The sequence below is a fragment of the Lissotriton helveticus genome, chromosome 3_1, assembly GCF_964261635.1.
Source record: "Lissotriton helveticus chromosome 3_1, aLisHel1.1, whole genome shotgun sequence".
Classification (NCBI taxonomy): Eukaryota; Metazoa; Chordata; class Amphibia; order Caudata; family Salamandridae; genus Lissotriton; species Lissotriton helveticus.
In genome coordinates this window covers 786203490-786226565 of record NC_136061.1, presented here as the reverse complement: position 1 = coordinate 786226565, position 23076 = coordinate 786203490, and the positions used below count along the sequence as shown (strand labels likewise).

General features: G+C 40.8%; 1 protein-coding gene across 2 annotated transcripts in view; it reads right to left on the bottom strand.

Moving 5' to 3' along the window:
* Positions 1-16742: 16742 nt before the first annotated feature.
* Positions 16743-23076, bottom strand: part of CALCB (calcitonin related polypeptide beta) — a 36107-nt gene continuing 29773 nt past the window's right edge. For both annotated transcript variants that reach the window (XM_078683761.1, XM_078683762.1), the window contains exon 5: positions 16743-17225. The gene's annotated coding sequence lies outside the window, so the exon portion shown is untranslated. The remainder of the gene's footprint in view (positions 17226-23076) is intronic.

Here is a 23076-nt window from a genome sequence, read left to right as displayed (position 1 = left end):
TGGTAGGCTGATCTGAAATCAAGTTTGCTATAAAAAATGTCCTTGTCCATCAAGAGTACCATTTCTGAGATATTAGGGAGGGAAAACTTATCTACAATAATGTTCTGGTTGAGAGACCTGAGGTCAACACAAAAACAAAGTTTGCCATCTTTCTTCTGCGTGACCATGACCGGAGAAAGCCACTCTGAGGCTTCCACCGATTCTATTATATCTTGTTTCTGCATATCTTCAAGCATTTCCTTGACTTCCTTTCTTATCGCAATAGGAATCCTCCTAAGAGAATGTTTTACAGGAGTAAAATTTTTCTTTAATTTAATCTCATGTACATACCCCTCCAACTTACCCAATTAGAACGAAAAATCATTGTACTTAGTGAGAACAGCATTAACATTAGGAAATCATTGATAACAAGTACCTTATCCACAGATCTAGGATTCAAAATAATGTGTAAGTCATGTTGTTGTATCCAACCCAAAATTGCTGGACCATCATCAGAAATATACACCTTTCCTGACGAAGATCTGCCTTTGAATTCAAAAGAGGTATCCATGACACCCTTTATAATAATAATTTCACCTCCATATCCCTTTGGCGTGATATCACTCTCAGAGAGTGGCATATGCAGCCAACACTCTTTGAATACGCGAAAAGGAATGATGGTGAACATGGAACCGGGGTCAACTAAGAGTGTCACCGAAACCCCATTAAAAAAAACAGCTTTGGGTCTTTGAAGAACACCACAGGAATTATCTTCAATACACAGAGACATATCAGGAGGAATAACATCATCATCTATAAAAGCAACCCTATTGACAAAAGGATTTCCACAAGCTTTGCTGATGTGGCCCTTTTTTCCGCATTTCCTGCAAGTCTTATCTCGAGCAAAACAGCCATGAAAATGCGCTGCATGAGTCATGCTCCCACAGCGAAAACAACCAACAAATTTGCTTCTACCTTCAGAGAAAGAACCTTTAGGTTTAGACTTAAATGAAGCAAATTTAGGTCTAACATCAGGATATGTAGTGTCAATAGATAAAGAAGGATCTTTTTCAGACTTGTCATGCTTGTTGATAGTAATGACTGTATCCTCTTTTTTCATTTCAAGTGTACGCATTTCTTCCATAAATTTATCAGATTCTTCTACGACTTTGGCAATAGCAATAGCTTCCATTAAAGTCGGATTCTTGGCTGCCCAAAGTTTTTATTGCATCCTCTTGTTTTTACACTGGCCAATCAGTTGATCTCTAATAAGTTGGTCTGTCATTGCACCAAAATCACATTTTAGCAGAGTTCTCTCAAGCGAGTTACCATCTGATCAACAGTTTCTTTCTCTTTTTGTGGAACAGTGTAAAATTTGTGTCACTGCATCACAATGTTAACTTGTTTTCCAAAATATTTTTCTAGTCTTTGTTTTGCTTCATTGTAAGGATTATCAACTGGTTGACCATCTGTACCTAAAAGTTCTGGTAAAAATTCAAAAGCATGTTGGCCTGCTTTTCCAAGAGAATTAAAAAAAATAGCTTTTTTTCTTAAAGCTTGAAATCTAAGACCATCAATGGCCTCCAAATAGTTCTCAAAAATGCTTATCCATTCTTCCCATTCAATATTAGGAATGTCCCCATCAATAAGAAATGGAGGCGGCGAGGCAATCGTTCGAATGGCTGTTGTTGCCATGAATAAATAAAAACTATATATTCACGCGGAAATAAGCTGAGGCAGGAGATTGATAGAGCTATAGTATTGACTGTAATATAAACAATAGTAATGTGTTAAAAATCGAATAAAACAGCAAATGCACAGAAATAAGCACAATTGCTAAATCGGTAGAAAAGTACTTAAAAGTACATTGGAAAATGCAGCTTGGCAAATATTGGTTGGCAAAAGTAACAAAATAAAAATGGCCGCCAAGCGTAAGGAGCGTGATGACGTTATTGCAGAATCAGTAGCAAAGTGCCTCGTTAAGCAACGTGATTGGCAAATATTGATTGGCAAAAATAGCAAAATAACATGGCCGCCAAGCGTAAGGAGCGTGATGACATAAGTAGAGAACAGCTCCGATATGTCTTTGTCAGCGCGACTGTAAAAGCACGCATAACTTGACAACCCGGGTGTCCTTGACAACGCGACTTAATGCCTGCGCGCGCAGATCAAACATGAAATGTGTCTCGCGACTTAAGGAATGCGCGTGAACGGACACAAGGGGAGGATGCCAAACGACAAAGAAAGAGAAAAATAATAATTGGTAATGATAAACAGTACCTTGAAAGGTGATAATTTTCGCCAAAGAACCTCGTAAAAGAGAATGGAAAACGCTGTGCCAGAGTCTTGACGAGAGGTGATATGGGGTCTTGATGATCTTGATAGAAGACGAGGTAAGTCAAAACAGGATCGTCGCCAAAATGTTGAAGTACAGGACACAGGATTCCATTCAATTCAAAATATTTATTGTAAAGCTTAATGTCGCGGAAGAAGCTCTAACTATCCTGCCTCGGCAACCGCCTTCCTCATAATGCAGAGAATCTGGAACTTAAGTTCCATGGATGACAGCACCGATTCTCATGCCTGCACGAGGACGGCAGAAGCAACAACATTATAACAATCAGGTATTAGCCTTGCGTTGGATCTGAGGTAAAATGTAGGCGAGTGGGGAGAAGCCAGGCAAAGAGAGCCTAAACAGATGATTCATGGAATGAAGCTCAAATAAGATTTGGATTAATCAGAGAGTTCAAAACACAGAAAAGAAAAGCTACAACAGCAGTAAACAATACTTGTCAATACCTACAGTGTGCCATGTTATATAATTGGTAATTTTTAGGTTCAATAATACAATGAAGTCAATTTAAAAAAACAAAATCCCTCATTTAGGGATTACCTTTAGCATGTTTGCAACTTCACTTTCAACTTAGGGTGGACCCTCAGGCAAATCTAATGATTAGAGCATCTCTCTCCTACTCCATATGTGTGGCTATCCTTGTTGCTATTAAGTGAAAAGAATATTCCATCACAGTATGGTTTCATTAAGCACTCACTCTTTTCCCTTCCTAAAATTATCACAGAATTCCATCCAAATAAAACAATTATACTTCCAACCTTTTTCCTAGACTTTTTTTATCCGGCTGAAACAGCTCTTCGCACATTAGATAATAAAAGGCTATTCAAAACTACTTGCAGAATATACAAAGCTAATCTAAACAGCTTTTTGTTCATTGTACGGTTATTCTCACATTACGCCCCCATGAAGCCAAATGTAGCTGTTAGAAATTGTACTGTTGGTTGACTGGGGTGTGAGCCCTGGTCAAGCAGCAACCACAATCCGTGTCAGGGTAAGGCACATGCACACCCCACACTAACCTGTGCTCAACCCTCTGGTAGCTTGACACAGAGCAGTCAAGATTAACTTAGAGGCAATGTGTAAAGTATTTGTGCAACACTTCAAACATTAAAACAGTGAAAACAAAACACAAAAATAGCGTAATTTAATAAATAATACAAGGCCAAAACAACAAACATATCCTGTTTGCGTTGGAAAGGGTTGCAGGGAGCAAGTAGTGCATCGCTGGCGGTGGTCGGCGTAATGCAAAGTTCAGGTAGGGCTTCACGAACAGGCAGGCTGGAGCTTCATGCTGGGGTCTATCCACAGGTGATCAATGATTGCTGTGCAAAGAGACGGGTAGGTGTCGGCTCGCGCTGATTTCGGTGCAAGCGGAGCGGTCTTGCTTTAAACTGGCCTGTTTGCGGTTGCGAGGGGCTTGTTAGCTTGATATATGACCCCATGAGCCACCCCAAGGGTCCAAGATCTCAGAAGCACCACTTGGGGTCAGACACTTGCAGCTTGGTCCAGGAGCTGTCTGGAGAGCCTTTTATGACCCAGAGGCTCAGATTAGGAGGCCAACAGATAGCTGGCAGATAAATGAAGCTGCAGGCCCAGTGCAAATCTTTCCCAGGCAAGAGAGCAGCAGGAAGTAGATCAGCACAGCCGGGCAATGGTTCTTTTAGAGCAGCAGTACAGCAAAGTGGGAGTTTTTGTAGCAGCCCACAGTCCTTCATCCTGGCAGAGTATCCACAGGCCCAGAAGTGTACTGAAGAGTTTGTGTCTGAGGTCCCTCTTTTATACTTTAATGCCCTGGTTCTGGAACGTGGAAGAAGCTTCTAGACAGTGGCTTTATAGTGCATGGAATTTCCTGCCTCCCCTGCCCTAGGTCCAAACTGGCCAAAGTTACAGTTTATGTGAAGGCAGAGCAGAGGCTATTCAGGTGTTAGTGGAGCTGTGCTCAGCTCCGCCCCCATGATGCCAGTAGATACCCCACTCAGGCACACCTAATCCCTCTGTTGGGTGGCTTTCTGGGAGGAATTCACAAAGTTTAACTGTCAGCTACACCCAGTCATGTGACCCAAGATAAGCTACAGGCACAAAAGAGCTAAGTAGAGGAAAATTCCAACTTTCTAAAAGTTGTATTTTCAAAATTGTAATGACAAATCTGACTTTACCATTAAAGAGTGGTTACCATTACAATTCCATAGACACTAAACATGGTGGAGCTACCAGCTCCCAATTGGAGATTGCAAATTATTAAATGCAATAAGGAATTCTGAGTGTTACCCTATGGGGGTGGGGTAGGCCTCACAGTAGTGAGAAATGAATTTAGGAGCTCCTTTCACTACTCGGACATGCAAAATTCAAAGATTACAAGTCCAACCTTTTAGTTACACAGCACCCTGCCTTATTGGCTACCCAGGCCTTTCTTAGTGGTGACATATATGTGGCAAAAGATGGGTTTAAGGCTTGGCAACAGGGTTTTAATGCCTAGTTGATATGGTAGGTTAAAACTGCATACAGAGACTCTGCGTTGGCAGGCCTGAGACATGTTTAACAGGCTACTTCAGAGAGTTGCAAAGCCAGTGCTGCAGGCCCATTAGTAACATTAAATTTACAGGCTTTGGGTATATGGTATACCACTCTAGAATGAATTTACAAGTAAATCAAATATGCCAGCTGGGTATAAGCCAATTCTACCATGAATAAGGGTAAAGCACATGCACTTTAGCACTGGTTATCAGGGGTAAAATGCACATAGACCTAAAGCCTACGAAAACTAATACAGCAAAAATAGGAGGAGTGAAGGCAAAAAGTTTGGGGATGACCTTGCAGAAAGGGCCAAGTCAAACAGTAGCTAGATTAATTTTATCACACTTCTGGTCATGCTACCAGAACGTGAAGACATTTCCCAGATAAACCTCATGTCTGAAGTACCAGAGGAAAGGCAGCTAATTCTGCCTTAATGAGGACTGTACCCATATCTGTAAAACAATCATTGTGAGAAACCTTGGTTGCTACCCATGAACTTATGGACTTATGCTTTGCGCTATTGATCATATTGAATCTATCAGGGAACACCTACATGTGAAGATTGAGGCGTTAAAGTTTCCACCACACTCATTGAAATACAAGAGGGGAGGATGTTCAATGAAATTACACCTCTCACATCACACGGTGTGGCTGCACTGCTGTGAGGTTACCCTATAATTCATTGTACTTTTTATTGTCCTGATGAAGACCCGCCTGCTAGGACTCAATTCACCCGGTGCAACAGTCAGTTCAAAATGTCGACATTATTAGACATCCCAGCCTTGATTGATTACTGATACCTTTGTGGGGAGGTTGTCCTATCCAGACACCACCCATTTCAGAATAAGGAGAAATAAGAGATTGTGCAAATCCCTCAGACAGGCTATTTGGCCTTGGTTAAATTGGATTTCCTCATTGCCATAGCTATTGAACTAAGATTACTTTGAATACTACTATTAATCTCCTCTTTACTTTTCTTTCTTATCATTGCGCACATGAGCACCACTACAATTACCTCTCTTTTCACTCTATTTGGAGCAATAGCTATGGAATGAATTTGATGTTTTCTTTTGCCTATTTATTATTAATGAATTTTCGATATAACACTTTATTTGACTGTGACTCCGCATTGAGTGTGACTCATTCATTGTGTTGTCCTTGTTTTTTGCTTGCTTACATTCCAAACTAAATGTTGCATCTTTCATTGATAAGGTACCAGGAGGACCGTACTGTTTTACATACCTCATGCTGAGAGCAGCTCCAGGATTGGTGGTAGGAGGTTACCCCAGCACTCATTTTGAGGCTGTGGGCCTATGCCAGCAATCCCCCAGCTGTTTCACAGTCAGGGGATTGCTGGGTGCGCACTACGCATGTTGGGCTGGCCGTAGAAATAGGCCAACTAAACATGAACACTCCAATGGCAGCTGTAATCCTGCAATTGCAGGATTCAGCCCACCCACTGCCCTCGCATTGCGGCGTTTAGGAAAAATGGCATTGACATACCACTTTACTTATTCACATGTGCCTGCTGCACTTGCAGCAGGCGGAGCAACTCCTCCGCTCAAATGGAGTAGCTGACCCTGTCACTCAGGTGCCTTTGCTAAGACTATTGTTCACAACTTGCATTTTTGAATGGTACAACAGCTTATGTGATGTTCACCACCTCTTTCCAGTAAAATGAGTCGTCTTTATGCCATATTACAGTCATTCTATATGAACGGACCAATGGACTGCTGATAAACAGTTCATTACTCTTGACACACAGGAGGGTGAGCCGGGAGCCGCCGGAGATCTGAGCAGCATAGGGGGTTGAGCCGGGAGTGGGGAGCTGCCGGAGATCAGCGGGACTGAAGAGGCGCGGGAGCCGCCTGAGTTCTCTGGCCAGAACGCCCGTCAGCACTCGGTGCTGTGAGGGGTAAGGACTACACCACCCACCAGACCTAGCGGCGCGCACGCCTTTTGCCTGTCACCAGACACACCAGGAGGCATCAGGAGGCATCAGGAGGCACACTAAACAAGGCCAGGGCTCCCCGCAGCCAAGGCCCGTCCACACCCATTCGAGCCAGAAGGAGGCTGTGCTGGGCCCGTGACAAACTTTGAAGGTACTGTGTTCATTGTCCATACTTTTGATTTTTGACTTCATTTCTCAAAATGAGCAAACAAAAGAGAACAAAAGAGAAGCCAGGGGGTGTTTTTGCACGTACGTTGGATGCCTTTCTCACGAGGGCTGAGTCTGTCTTATCGCATGAAACAGAATTGATGGAGCAATGGCTTTCTTTGGACTCTCTCATGCCACAAAGGTTTCCTCCATTGGTATCTCTAGCACTTCTAATACTGTCATTACAATGCTTCCACTAGTGAGTTATACAAAGAAACTTGCCTCCAACTTGGCCGTTGACATTTCTTCTGTCCCTTCTGCCTCCCCGGAGCAACACCACCTGGTACTAGAGTGACCCGGGCCAAGTCAGTACCATCTCAGCCGGACCCAGGTCAAAGTTCACCCCCAATCAAGAGAAGAAGGGGGGTGACCACACTAAACAAATGCTTGCAAAAGGACCCTGTCCTGGGAAACAACCTAGGACAGATGATCTGGATGCGGGCCAATTTGAGCCTGTCAATTCAAGGGACCCAGATACTCTCGCGATACTTATACCTATAAATTCACATGAGGAGGACTTTTTGAAGCAGATAGAGACTATGGTTTTTGTTTTATTGAACCCTGTCTTGCATAAACTAACTAGAATAAAAGAGAGGTTGTCATTACTGGAGGTTGGTTCCAGATTGCAAAGCACTCTTGATTCTAGATCCCAGGCAAATGCAACAGAGGGGGTGTTGGCACAAATACAGGTTACTCCAGCTACTCTGGCCATAGTTGCATTCCCTATCCTGGAGACAGATAGCCATGTCTCTCACCAGTCTTCTGGGCCCACTGGGTCCACAGTGGTGTCAGCTCTCCATACAACGAAAGGAGCTGCATTGACTACTAATAATATTAATAACACACAAGGTGAAACTCTAGGAACCAGAAGGGATCAGAAGAATTTACCCTTGGCTGTAAATTCCACTAGACCTACTCCTTTTACTAATCACCAATTGGACCAAAGGGGGGGTTGCGATAAAGCAGTCAATCAAAGACAGTATATGAATAGTGAGAATCACCCTATCCATCTCCAGCGGCAGCAATGCCATTAGTAATAGTACTGAGAAATGTCCCACCTTTGAGGGAGGGTTAAGTGGAAACTACTCTGCAGCTGATAGACAAGTCCCTTCATTGGCTGAATTGTTATGTAGCGGGCCCTAGTAGCAGGGTCCCACGCCTAGCGAATCAAATGATTATGGCCAGAAGGGCAGGGTGGGTGGTCGCATTCCATAAAACTTCCTTTGGTGATTGCATTGTGATTAATTTGAATAATTCCTATGTCGTAAAACTTCTTTTGGATCATTTGTCCAGATTTCCTCCCGTTGTGACGCAGATTATCGCAGTTTCGCTAGGTTATTTTTATAGGCCATTTTCACCTCCTGTGTTGAGACCATCCCTTCATATTAGGAAAAACATAGGAAATTTGAATGAGACGAATAACCAGGGAGTCCCGCTGGGGAACAGATTTGCCCCCCTTTCAGGGTTAGATCTGTGTGATTCACTTCCAGAGAGCAGAAAGATGGGGCAGGCGGTACCACCCATAACAAGTCTCACAAATTCCATTATTGGAGAAATGACTATAACCCAGAGTAACACTATAAGTAGGCTGTCAGAGGTAATAAGAATAGCATCCTGGAATGTCGCAGGTCTTGCAGACAAACTTGGGGATGCCCAAAGGCTCAGTCAGTGGCAGGACAATGACATCACCTGCATTCAAGAGACCTGGGCCATAGAAGATATCTTTGTAAACGGTTACTGCTCTTTCCAAACAAAAGAGAGCCACTCCGTCCCCATCGGGAAGAGCAAAGGGGAGAGTAATCACCTTAATTCCAAATACTCTACCAGTAAAAGTAAAGATGATGGAAGGAACTTCCCCAAATATTCATCTCATGATCTTAGAGTTTACGAACCGAGATCAATGGCTTTTAATACATTTTTATAATAATAATTTTTGCATAAATAGCTTTAAAATCTTGGATGAAGTGAATCGTGCCATTGACAAGGCAACTATTTATATTTAAAAAAAGACAGCCCTTAATATTCTATGGTTGGGAGACTTTAATATACATCCGTGTAAACACAATTTAGAGAGGGTTTGTGGTGTGGGGGATATGAGGGGCAATCCTGTCCATCACTTTTCGCATAATACTCATGAAAACTCTCTCAATACCTTAATGTCAATAAGAAATATGGTTATGGTCAACAACTTAGCCTCTAGAAATGATACCCTATTGTCAATGTTTCGTAGGGTTCACCAGGAATCGACAATTGACTTTATACTGGTTTCAAATTCTTTAAATATTAGATATAGTAAAGTAACTACTGAATTCAATATTTTTACTGATCATGCGATTTTAATGTGTGAAATTAAATGTATCCAGAAGTCGGCGACAAACCCTCAGATAACTGGCCAACCAATATTAGCAAGGCGAAATGAATACCAACTGAAGTGGCCAAAAATTGATAAAAAGAAGCTCATACCAAAAATCATCAGGAGTGCCCTTCTCGCCATTAGTATTTGTTTAGATCCTGACAACGATCCCCAGTCTGTTTATATCTTCCTTTGTAGACTTTTTAGAATGTATAAGGACAGCCCTAACAAGCTGAAAAGGGGGAAGGGCTGGTTTGACTCTATTTGTTCCCAGAAAAAAAAGCGCTTATTAAAACTCTAGGAGTCAAGCCTAGAAATATGTCAGAAATTTCTATACTTAAAAGGGATTATAAAGCGGTGAGGAAAACAGGGAAAAGGAACTTAAAATAGAAACCTGGGCAAATTTAGAGCAGGCCTCGGCCCCAGGCAACTCAAAGGAGTTCTAGGGAATAATAAATGGCCCGCATTTTAAAACTCCAAATGACCCAGACCTTGTTGTTAATGTGGGGGAGGAGGATTGGGTGGCTCATTTCAAAGGCAAAACTTGGGAACACTCATTCAAAAGTCAGACAATTACAGTAGGGTTAAGTGGCTACAGTATGTGGCGTCTGACTTATCTGCCATTGGTTTAAGCCGCCTTTTTAAAGACCCCCTCTACTTGTAAGTCCATGTCTAAGCAGAAACTAGTTGAGATATTAATTTTGAAGGCTCAATATCTGAGAAAGGAAAAAAACTCCCACACCCAGATGGCTCGTCTGTATGAACTAACACCAGTGTTGATGGAGGGAAGTTTTCTGTGTCTGGCGGATGTCACACTCTCACACCACAAATACATTTTACTGAGATTTCGCTTAAATATGATCCTGTTGATGATAGGATTTCCAGGGAAGCAATATAAACATTCCGATCTCTCAGGATGTCCTTGTGACAACAAGTCACCATAAAATGATCTCCACTTTTTGTTTTTTTGTGTTTTTTATTGTCAAGAACGACATAAATGTATTGTACCAATTTGTAAGAGTCACATTTTAAATGTTGCCGTGCAGCTCTGTTCTTCCTCAAATCCTTGCAGAACTCTTATGTTTATTTTTCTCTAGCCTTATTTCTCTGGGCAAGTCTGAAAAAGAGAAAGCAGTTGGGCCCTTAAGATATAGTAGGATGGCTTATCATGTTTTTATTGTATACATATTGATGAATTCGTTTTTATGATATAATGAATGTTTGCATTATTTTTATACCTGGTTTATGATAATTTTTACTATGTCTTTTATAAACTGTGACTGTGAACACTTTTATGATCTTATGAGTAAGATCGAATAAAGGATTTTTGAGTTTGCGTTTGACTGTAATATAAGCTGTGTGACAAACAAGTTGCAATTGCTATTGGAGATCCTTCCCTTCCCTTTGGAGATCTTGCTCTTTTGTGGATTTCCTGACTCTCTTGGTTGACGCATACGCTGTGTGCACTACACTTCTTTCCTTATTGGGAGAGAATCTTTGAGCTGATATGATTCATGCCCTTTCCTTAACTCTCCCTCTAGAACTTTGGTACTGATGTCCAGAAAGAGATTCATTTGATTATTCTGAACTCCTAAATTCAAATGTCTGATATTGATGCATTTACTTTCTTAATTTACTGAAAAAATCTAACCATCCTTCAATCCTGTTTCAGTCTCTCTATGACTTACCTCCAATGATTTACTGGGCATTCCAAGCGAGTACTAATGAGGGGTGGGTATCTAAATAGAAAAGTCTTTTGTCAATAGATTCTAATGATACTATTTTGTATAGCTCTAACTGAATTCTTGGTTTGCATGATTCTGGTGCGACTGAATTTCTTCAGGCAATTTGGTCCAGCTATATTAATCTTGTATTTGTATAGTATAGTGTTGAGTGTTACATACATGAATTTAATTACTAGTTTGTAGGTCAGTTACCCAATTCCTGGTTCTCATTGGATAACTGGATTGGATCCCCTATATCAGACCACTCATGGCACAGTTCAAAGACCCATCGGTGGGCCAAATAAATGAGTCTGAGGAGTAGTGTAGGAGATAAAGTGAGACATTGTAAATGGGCCCAGTGGCACTACAGCACCTGCTTTCTGCATTGCTAAGACAAGAACTTCCTAACCAATGCGGTTAATTAAGTGCATGCTGCACATACGTGTGGTGGCTTACCATCATTGTTGTTGGTCAATGAGTTTAGAATGTTCTGTAAATTCTAAACTCTGTCTTCCAGGATTCGTCCACAATTGGACCTTTTGAAAATATACAAGTATACTTTTAACAGTTTCCCTACAGCAATCTCACACTGTATCTTCCTGTTAGTGACAATAAAAGAAAATAAATAGTGCGATCTCATAATTAAACTACTCCCATTGTCTTTCAGAAGTGGGTCATCCATTATCTAAAGTAATCGGAGCATTCCTTTCGTCCTCCATTTCTGAAGTGTAATAAACAGAGATGAGCGGCTGGGTATTCATCAAATGCAATAAACAGTTGTTGTTTCTATGTGAGCACTGGAGGTAATCCAACACACAAAATGTGATATGTCTGTGCAGAATATTACCCATATTCTATACTGATTAAATTGATGCCCTCGTGTGTGAAACACCATAACATATCTTATAATTAAGACACCTCATTGATCCTCATGTGAGACGAAAAGTAGCTGTTTTCTTTTATAAGGTGGGTAATGTGAGCTCAGAAGAAAGAATATGATAAGAAATCAGACTGACTAATTTTCAAAAGAATATTACTTTTATGCGAATTATGCAGCTCTGCAAATGGTATTGCAGAAAATACAACAGACAATTTAGGGGACTGTGCCTTGGACATCTTTGTTTCTTGTGTAATTGGTGAATGTTCCAATTAAACATGAATATGAGATGTAGTCCAACAGTAAACAAAATTGCCAATTGTAGCATGTTTTAATAGCTATTAAACAAATCTGGCTTTAGGGTGAAGACGTTAAACTGCAGAATAATGTTGTTGCATTAAAATGAAGTGTAATTTATGTCAGGAGAGAAAAAAGCTAAAACGTATAACATGATGTGAAACTCAAGACTGAACATTTCTTTGTGAATAAAACACTTAGGATCATTGCACCATGACTGGAAGGGAGTATAAATGCCATCGAGTTAGAAAATTCACAAACTGTTTTTAATTGGTCGGCTGTGGATTATCAGTAACTCTAGCAGAATATATTTTACATCAGATCTGCTAATGAGCCTGTTTTTCTCCACTGTTTTAAGAAATTAGTAAGCATCAAGAGGCAGTTTTGAGTCACATCATGGATATATAATAATCGAGCGAGTTGAGCTGTGTGTTGGAGGTTCATATTCATGTGAGAACTACATTTAGAGTAGGTTCTTCCCACCAATAGAATTTAGGAACCTCTCTGAAACTTTGCTGGGGGTGGAATTCCGCAGATTGTGGCTAGTAGGAGATCTTCTCAAGGTAATCAAATGCTGTACAAGGAGGTATCAAATGATTCCCAGAATCCCGTAGTTAGAGATAAGTCGCTTTTTATGACTATATCATAGGAAGGTCTGCCTCAAGACAATAAAGGCAAGAAATACAATTATTCTGATAGTTGTTAGCAAAACAGTGAGAAAGGCAGGAACTATTGATCCAAATATGTAACAGTATCTTGGCAAAAAACCAAGATTGCAGCTTGTAGAGGTGCCTTAGACACAAGCATGAACTTCTGCTGGATGTATATAGGTATGTATGTTTATGTGTTATCTGCGTGTATGTGTGGTATACATGTATGTGGTCGACTGATCGAAGAGGTAGCTTTTCATTTTTAAAGAGATGCTTCTTCAACTATTTCCTAAGCAACTGGAACAGTGTTGCCATGATCCTGATAGATACATGGATGTTGTTCCATGTCTTGGGTGCATACATGTAAAAGACCTGCTACCTTGTTCTTTCTTCTTTTTTTTATACACTTCTTAGTTTCTAGTCTGATGGTGTTCTCTCGGAAGGTGTGCCGAGAGCTACCAGATATGTTGAGTTTATTGCCAAGATAAGCTGGCTGCTGGTCATGATGATAGCTGATGTTGAAGATGGTGCATGCCGGTGGGGGGGGAGGCTTATTGAACTTTGTCAAGATGGAGGTGATGAAAGAAAGAAAAAAAAAGCCCTTAAATAGTTTAATGAAAGTATTATTGTCAATCGTATATACTGCATTGTGATAGGTATTATTCTAGGAGATCTGGTTTTGAGCAGCCATGATATGCTCAGGGCTACTATTATGCTTTAACCCCTATCAAAATCATATGAATTAGGTTTTTGGACACCACAGAGGCATATAACCTGGTGACCGATAAGTTTTTATTTTCGCTGATGAGTAGTAGGAACTTCTCAGCCCGGTTAGAGACGGTGATCGGATCAGTCAAGTTCGTTTTGAATGGACAATATGTGGGTTATGGATCAGGAAAGGTGATAGTGCTCGCCAGAGTTTCCTATTCTCTTTGTCATACTTATTCAACTTTTGGAAAAGAGGTGCATCGTGACATTCTAGTCAGCAATGGTAGTTCTTGAGCTGCTAAAATTCAACTTTCTGTAGACAGCCTTGTTTTCTATTTAACATCAAAAAAGGCAAATTTTGGAAAGTGTCTAGAAGTGATTCTGGAATTTTGATTCCTGTCCCAGAATAAAGTAAATATATATTTAAAAGACATCATTATAAAAACGTGTATAGAAATGTACTCCCCAAGTGTTGCAGACTAAGGAGCTCTGCAGTATGTAAGTTTCCCATGCTATTAAAAGACATGTATGCAATGAATTACAATATGCTGATGAAGATAAAATTCAGCACTGAGAAGTGGAAGGATATTCCATTGCCAATACTGGTGGCATTTCTCTTATGAAATAGTTTCTCAAACTTAGTGTCGCTTTCTCTTCTGAACCTAACATGTAAATTAAATACTCGATTTTTCTGATGTTTAATTGTCTTTTCACTTCATTTGTGCTGCCAGAGAAATGTTATCTCATCAGCCACTTAGAGTTGTGCTGGAGGGAGGCAGGTGCTTCCTAGATTTTGATTTTTTTCTACTTTGCTGCAATTGGGCAAACCTTCAAACATATAGCAATTTCAGGAAATATAATTTCAATTATGTATTAGTAAATGTGAGGACAGAATCCTTTGGTCCAGTGGGTCTGGTCAGCAAGCTAAAAAGGCCTTAAATAGTTTAATGAAATCAAAATATGAATCGTTCTCTCCCAATTTGTAATAGTTGATGGAATTATGGAAAACTTAATGTGATGGGAGTGGAAATGCGCCGTTCTGTGGTGTGCAGTCATCAATTCCTAGGAATGATAACAGAATATTTTTTTCTTGACTAATGGAGCAAGGTTTTCTTGATTAATGAAATAGATGCTTTCATAGCTACCTCAGTCCACATGGCCGTGTGAGGTTATGATTAATTACGTTCTTCCTTTATATGATAGACTCAGTCACCATTTTTGGGGCAGCTTCTTTACATAGTAGCATCTGCAAACTCACTTTGAATTGAAACCTGATATGAAGATGTGGTCTTTCTAAAGGATACCTTCGACAAGCACCTTGCAAACAATATATTTCTATACCTTATGCTGAACTGACTCGATCCAGAGTATTTGTCAGATTTGACCTGATTAATCTGTAATAAAGGTAATGGGATAAGACTGGAGAATTATCTATTTTGTCAGGTAGCATTTATTAATTAGCACCAAACTTCGTATTCCTGGCCCTATAAATCAGATCCTACTCTAGAGCGGCTGCATCATATTGGCACCGAATATTGGGGTATGTTAACTTGATGTCAGCAAGTGACTGGAGGCTGGGAACACTCAGTCTAGCACTGTCCCAAATTCATACGTTTTGGACTTTTGTTTTCCATACATACTTAGGCCTGGGTTCGCGGCTCTAAACAGAAATGAATAGCCTTGATGAGTGAGGTGCCTCTGAAGATTGGTCTTTTTAGCTCCTGTTCCCCGGCTAACCTTTTACTTTTTGTCTAACTCTTTACCTAGCTCCCTGATTCCCTAACACAACAAATGGAGACGACCACTTCATTGGAAGGAAGGGTTATGAAAATGAAACTGAGCAGGCGGCTAGGTGCTGTTTGCTATCGCTGGTCATATCATCTGGATATATTTGACAGTATTTGGGGGGGTTATTATGAATTTGTACTGAAGTGTGCGGATGAGCTACACACTGACTAGTAGATCCGTTTTGTTATTTTAGCAATGGATTTAATAGAAGCTGCATAGTGTTTAAATGGCTTTAGGGAAAGAGAATTTAAATCCTCTTTACCTTCTCAAATGCCTTTATTATTTCGGGCCGTGGACCTGGCAACGAGCAGGTTTATTTGCGGGGAGTCGCCGGGTGTCAGATTCCCGAGCGTGAAGAGTTCCCCCAGCCGCGAGCCCATGCGGCGCTGTAAAAACGACACTCATACTTAAAATCCTCACATGTAGGAGGAATAACACTTGGAAGTTCCAGTGTCCCTATTACACAGAAGGTCGTAATCTTTTTTAGATACTTTGTCTACCTCAGGTGGCAGTGAAGCCTTAGCGTGCTCCACCCAAGTGAGGTTGTTACGTATGGTCCTGATGAATGCTGAGCCGAGTTTGGGCTCGTATTAGCAGAAACATGTCGACCTATATTGTTGTTTTTTGTTTAGGACTGGGTGGTTCAAACTAACATAACCACTTTCCTGTCCGACTATTCTTACTAAGATTTTTAATGAAGTTAGAGCTACCCCCTTAATAAAATAATTTCTTTTGGGGGAGTAGTCCACACTTCTTTTAATTTTTCAATCACTACTTTCTGAAAAGGACCCAATGAAGATAAATGGCAACCGACTGTCTTGTTGGTGCCTGAGGGTTCTTCTTGTGGCACTCTGCATTCAACCCTTACTGTTTGACTGCTCTTTGCTTGGAATAATTTCTTTACTTGGTGGTAGCTATTAACTATCCCTTTACCCTTTTAGACACTCTTCTGTTGATTTGTATTTATTACCATCGTCGTCACCAATGCTATAAATCTAAATAAAGGTATGCATTTTTGTTTATTACAAATAATAGTTATGATAACTTTTTGCATACACATGCCTTTCTTTTCTAATAACAAAAATGTCTTCACGTGGTGGACGTCAAGGACTGTTAATCATAGAATAATTTAAATCCACAATAATATCACCTAACAACATAGGAATAGACTCCTAGTAAAAATACACTTCTTACTGCTATAATTCATACAATATAATGGTTTGGCAGTGGGAATTCAGTGGCAGGCAAGTCATTTTTCACTACTGATAAAACCATAAAAACAATAAAGATGCATGTCTACATATGCGTATATGTGAATAAAAAGAAGTATCTCAATCCAAGTGTATCTAAAATACTTTTTTAATCTTGCTGAAATTCACAATTGATACAATACTGAATCTTTTTTAACATACTGTACAATCTGGTCTGTTAAATGTTTTACATCAAGGCACAGCACACCATATTTTACAAATATGCCTTGATAGGCAGCAATTTCGTTTAATCCCCGAGATTTGGCAGAGTGTTGCCATGGTAATTAGCATGGGTCACATTGCACAAATTGTCCAGAAGATAAATAAATAAATAATAGATGCTGTCACATTTTTATTTTGAAATAGAATTGCATATAAAAAGAATATACAATAATTTACTTTTAATAATTCCCTTCTCTTGTACTATACATAACAGAAGTGCTCTAGCTTTTGTTTATAACAAAAGAAAATATGTTCAGATATTCGAAGAATGCCAAACGGTGTCTTCTGCTCGGCCTTCCATCCTTCAAAAGAAAATTGATTTTGCTTGAAATAAAAGGATTTTCATGGCAATCTGGAAAAAAAACAGTAAGAGGTAGGCGATTATTTTCTCCCACGTAATAGGATTTCTTACTTTTTAAATGCTGTTTACAAAAATTACTGTACTGATGTTATTACTTTTTCATTTAGTGATTCTTTCTCTCAGGCAGAGGGAATTACAGAACCCTGTAATATTTTCCATGTTCTTCTGTTCTATATCCAGGCTGAATGCATTGGAGCTGTTACTCCCATATTTTGGTATATGTATTTCAGCCAATCTGATTAGTGTACATGTAAGCGAGAAGTATCCCAAAGGAATATCAAGAACAAAAGAATTCCTGCATTGTTCCTGGGTGTAAAGCAGGTCAGTGGTCATGCTGCATCCTAATCCAGGGTGCATAACATAACCTGCAGCAAATTTCACCCATCCATTCAATGTGCAGCATGGTTTGATCATCCCTAAGAAGAAGATTCCATAGTATCACTTTCAGGACTAGCAGATTGAGGACTGCAAGAGATATATTTTAGAGCACATTATCTTGCAAATCTTTTGCAAATAAATATATTTCATATACAAGCATAGCCGCGTTACAAAAAAATTAGACTCATTATATTGTCTATTAATTCGAATTAATATATTAAATCTTCCATACAAGGTCCTCATACACACAACAATGGAAAATGGTGTTATCTTTACCGAACATAATGGTTTAGGTCATCAAAATAAGGTCAAATTGTGTAAAATAACCAGCTTCATAATAATTGAATTTGAAATACTAATAAAATATTACAATTGGCAAGCATTTTGCAGATCCCAGCTTCCTCTAGCCCACATCTTGGGTAGTTAAAGACTGTTCGTCAATTCCATTTAAACGTATTAAAAACACTGCTAAGTGCATAACATTGGGAAGCATAGTAATGCCCCTTACATGTGGGTGGAGATTAGTAGTAGGTTTTTCTGGAACAGACTTGCGGCTAGAGTATCACATCACTGAGGGAAAACCCCAGCAAGAGAAATGCATGAACAAAAGGCAAACCCAGTGCACCCAAGCCAGGCCCATGTCTTCGCCAGTCGTAGAATCTCTCGAGGGATACAGGAATCTTTGAAGCCCAGCCGGAATCCACAAGGTTATGAAATTCTGTTCTCTACTGGGGGTTGCTCAAGCAGGTGACCAGGAGACCTATTAGAGTTTTGGGCTGTCATGGAAACCCAAGGAATGGGGAAAACACATTGCCTAGGCAAATGCGAAAATTCTGGCTGGGCACCAATGGAGTGCCAGCAGGTTTCACCTACCTTACAGTCCAGACGGCAAACAGGGAGTGCCTTTTGTAATCCCTCTCTGCACCAGAAGCCAGGAAACAATAACATTACCTAGGTGGTAACCTTGAAAAAATGACAACTCTGATTTTCTAATCTTCGGAAAACCAGTGGGCAATTTCCTGCCTTACGGCTATGACAGCATTGGACGTTTTTATCTGAGTGCTGTTGTGGGATGAAAGGTTTGGAATGACTTACCACTGCAAGAGGAATCTTAGCGACTTTTGAAGCGTCAGCAATGTTGCAACCATCTCTGGTCAAATTCTGGGCCAGCCGTTGTTGGTGTAGTGCACCAATATAGGGGCCGATTATGATGGCGGACGGACCTGAGTCCGTCCGCCACCATAGAGTAGGAGGGACCGTCCGCAGGGGCAGCGGCGGTCCCTCCGTGCAAATTAGGATGTGACCACCAGGGTGGCAGTCACATCCTCGATCTTAAACATTGCGGCGGGTGCAGCTTCAAGCTGCACCCGCCGCAATGTTAAAAATGCATGCACGGCATTTGCGTGCACAAAGCAGCAGGCACCGCGCGGTGCCTGCCGCTTTGTCCACGCAAATGCAGGGGGGTACCATAGGTACCCCCCATGTGCGCCCCTCACCCCCCCTTCACCCAGGGGGCCCGCAACAGGCCCCCGAAGTAAAGGTCCGTATGCTTTTCCACAGTGGAAAAGCCGCTGTGGAAAAGCATACTTTGTACTCCATCCTAATATGGCTGGCGGTGTCTGATAGACACCGCCAGCCATGTTAATGCTTTTCCGCCGCGGTCGGAAGGCGACCGCGGCAGAAAAGCATAGGACAGATTGTAAGACCCACCAGCCATCCTAATTTGGCGGTGGGTCTTTCAAGCCTCCGCGGCGGATTTCCCGCATCCTCTGGGCCGGCGGTGGCTTCCGCCGGCCCGGTGGATGCTGGAAATCCGCCATCGTGATAGGCCCCTATGTGTCCTTAATTTGACAAATATCTTATTTAGTATTGTATGCAGTTCTTCCAGTCACAAGAAGGAAACCCTGCTCAGACTCATTCACTCAATAGACTCTGTACCTTCATTCAAAGATAGAGGGTGGGTCTTTCAGTTCATAATCGGAATTAGAACATTGGAATGTTGAGAACTCCATTGAAGACCATGGTGCGGCTCTGGGCTTATAACAGCTGATATTAGCCTTCTACTCCAACATTCCAATGTTTGTCTTTCTGTTTCCCCCTTTTAAATTTACAACTACTACCCTACATGGAAGGAATGCTCAAACAGTCTTATAGCCCCGCTGCATTGTGCCATATATACCAGTTGTTAAAGGCCCTCATCCTCGTAATAGGCCTGAGCCGCATTTCGGTTATGGGGCTTTAACAACTAGTATAACCCCCAGCAGTGGGCTATATAGCTATAGTGGGTAGAGATAAAGAATTCTGGACAGATAATGAATTGCTTCAATTTAGCAGTATTTCAGAGTTCTATCTCACTTGAACATCCCCCTTGTTCACATGAGCTCAAAAAGGATTCAAGGAGGCTATTCATCAGACTGCATGATTTTTTAAATTAATTTAGGGGTAGCAGACCCCAGCCAGGAGTGCAGCATTTAAAAAATATTTGTAGTAGGTCTAGTCGTAGGGTAAGGCGGTTTCCAGGAGGTCATCATAGATGTTTCCTCCTCAGAGGTCTGTGGACATCCTCAGAGGTCTGTGGACAGTATTACAGTTTCTGTGTCGTGTGTACTGCACATTGACTATTGTCTTCCACAATGGAGGCAATAGTCTTTTTTGATGCATTGTGAAAATGTTCCAGTTTTCCTGTTTTCGTGACAAATATTAAATGGGAGTTCGCCTGGGCCTATTTGTGAGTTTCATAAAACCATTAGTAAGTTTCATTTTCACTTATAAATAATAAATCAATTTAAATCTTGTTGATCCCACCTCAACATTGCCTGTTAAGCAAATGAATCTCGAGGATTCGAAAGGCACAGCTTTGTAGCCTGATATAAATAAGCATTGGCCAAGCTGATAGGTCTGTCTCAGAGGATAAATTACAGGCCACACCAATTGATCTTGCCAACGTTGGTGAACAGTTAGGAGAAGCATTCATGAATACTTAACAGCAGCGATAACCCGCTGGTAAGGGAGAACACTGACCAGTGCCCCAACAAGGTTTAAGAGCTAAAAAGCATGATCACTGTATGACCATCATTCTGGTTGCAGAGTAGCGGAGCCACCAGTTGGGAACGAAAATAGAGTGATGTGCAGATGGAAAGGAACAAGCAGCTTGAGCAGTGTTCCAGCAGTAGGAGAGAGGAAATGCCAGGCTAAATCACTGCAAAATCAGAAAGAAAGAAGTGGCTAGCCCAGCAGAGAGGAGCATTTTTAATGAATTTGTGATGTACTTTTCCAGAAAAAATATTGAATGTGTGATGAATGACAAAATGTGTCAGATGTAAAATAGTCCTGCTTCCATCCCAATGAACGTGGAAGGATACAGTCAAACTGTAAATGTTCCTACAGTGAGACTGTAAAACTTCTCTGGGTTGATACAAGACGTGATTGTCAAAGTGTCAAAAAATAAGTGAGGGGTCTAGTGCCAAAAAAAAGCCAATGGCTGAAGGAGGCTGTCCTAAAGGTCACTCCATGTGCATGTTATATATTTTTTTAAAACAAGGTCTTGGCTTTCATCAGACCTAACAATCAATTGGCTGTCACTTCATGCCAAAAGAAAAGTGAACTTCTAACATATGACCAAGATTCCAAAGAATTGTGAACTGCTAAGATATGACCAGCAATTGATGTAAACCTTGATGTCTTAGAATTGTGCCTGTGCAGCTGTTGTGCATCCAACGATCATGTGCCTTGGGTTTGTGTAACTCAAAGCTATTTAGTCGTGCTGATAGCCTTTGAGTTTTTGGAAGCGCAATTAAGAAATGTTACTATTCTAGCACAGTATAACATTTTCATGAAAACATTTCCTTCCTACACCGAGGTCGGTCTGAGTTGACTTTAGCAAGTAAAAATGGCAGAAGAAATATGCTTGTTTTACAAGTCACACAGCACACAAGTGCTCACTGGGGACCCGACTACAAGTTATGCAGAGTGGATTTCCCACGAGGGTTTCCAATCTGCACAATTATAAGTTTGCTCTTACCCCCACACCTGGATATTCTGGGTACAGGAACAACGGACCAGATTTTACTGGTGGGATATTCTGGCCAGTATATTTACATTGGGTAAAGGCTGCGTTACAGCCTGGGCCAACTTCTCAGCCCCCACGTTACCAATAGCTAAGGCACGGAGACAGCATATAATGCTTACTCCTGCCAGGCAACATATCTCCTCCCTTTCACCACTTTTACCATGCCTTCCGTCTCTTGTTACACAGAGCAACCCTGGCATATATTTTCCACCGCTCAAAGCATATGGTGAGTGTCTGGGTTAAATCCCACGCAATACAGAATTCTGCATGGAATGCTGTTTAAAACGGTTCCGCAGTTGTGTTCAAGTCCTAAAAAAAGAAGTGAAAGGACTCACCAAGTTAGGCATAATGGGTGTGCCATCACTGCACGTGACATCACCGAGTGTGACATCAAAGATAGCAACATCAACGCGTGTGGCATCACAGGATGTGACATCACAGCAAGTGACATCACGGCTCGTTGTATCGAATGTGGTGTCACAGGAAATGGCATCACAACCCATGTCATCCCAGTAGTGGCATCAGATGTTAAGACCTCATTATGCTTAGCAGGTCTATCATGAGTACAATTGAGCGTATTACAATATTTAACAATTTAAAATTTGCATTGGTGTAGTACCAACATACTGTTGTATCCCCAATGCAAAATCTGGGCATCAATTTATACATTTTATTTTTTTACACCATGCCACAAAGAAATTGGCAACCAGGAGAAACGTGGCAGTAAACCTTTCCTGCTTAATTAGTTGCAATGTCTGTATTTTAAAATATCTTATGGGGTTAAGGCACCTGCTGCAGAGATCTTCGAGTGCCAGCTAAATCTCAGGGAATAATAATAATGGTAAGAGACCTCTAGAGCATAATGTTTTTGCTGGAGAAATCTGCGTTTTGCCTAGTCCCAATTTCAAATCAAAGTAGCATAGAGGGTTAATATGTCTCCCGCAAAGCACATTATGTAACACACAGCTGACAGATCTTTATTTTATGGAAATGATTGAGTAGGCTACTGAGTTTAAGACAGAGATCCCTTTGTTACGTGCAGTTCATAAGTTGTAATCCTTCTAATATAGTACAGTAACAATGTATATACGTTTATGCAATGTATTTATTGTCAATTTATGTACGTGTGATGTAAAGTGCTGTGACGCCCTGTACTGGGATGAGCAGTGTTAAAGCACTATAAAATAAATAAAAGCAAATAGTGGTATTTAAATTGTTATTTGTGTAAATACGGGGACAGACCAACACATCTGAGATTCCTACAGTGCATACATATCTCATAGATACAGGGACTGAACAAAGTCAAATGCAGGCCTCTCTTAAGTACCTGTGAAGTGATACGCAGTGTTCCTTTTGTTTCCCCTCCATTACATTTAGGTGTGAGGCTCCTGATAG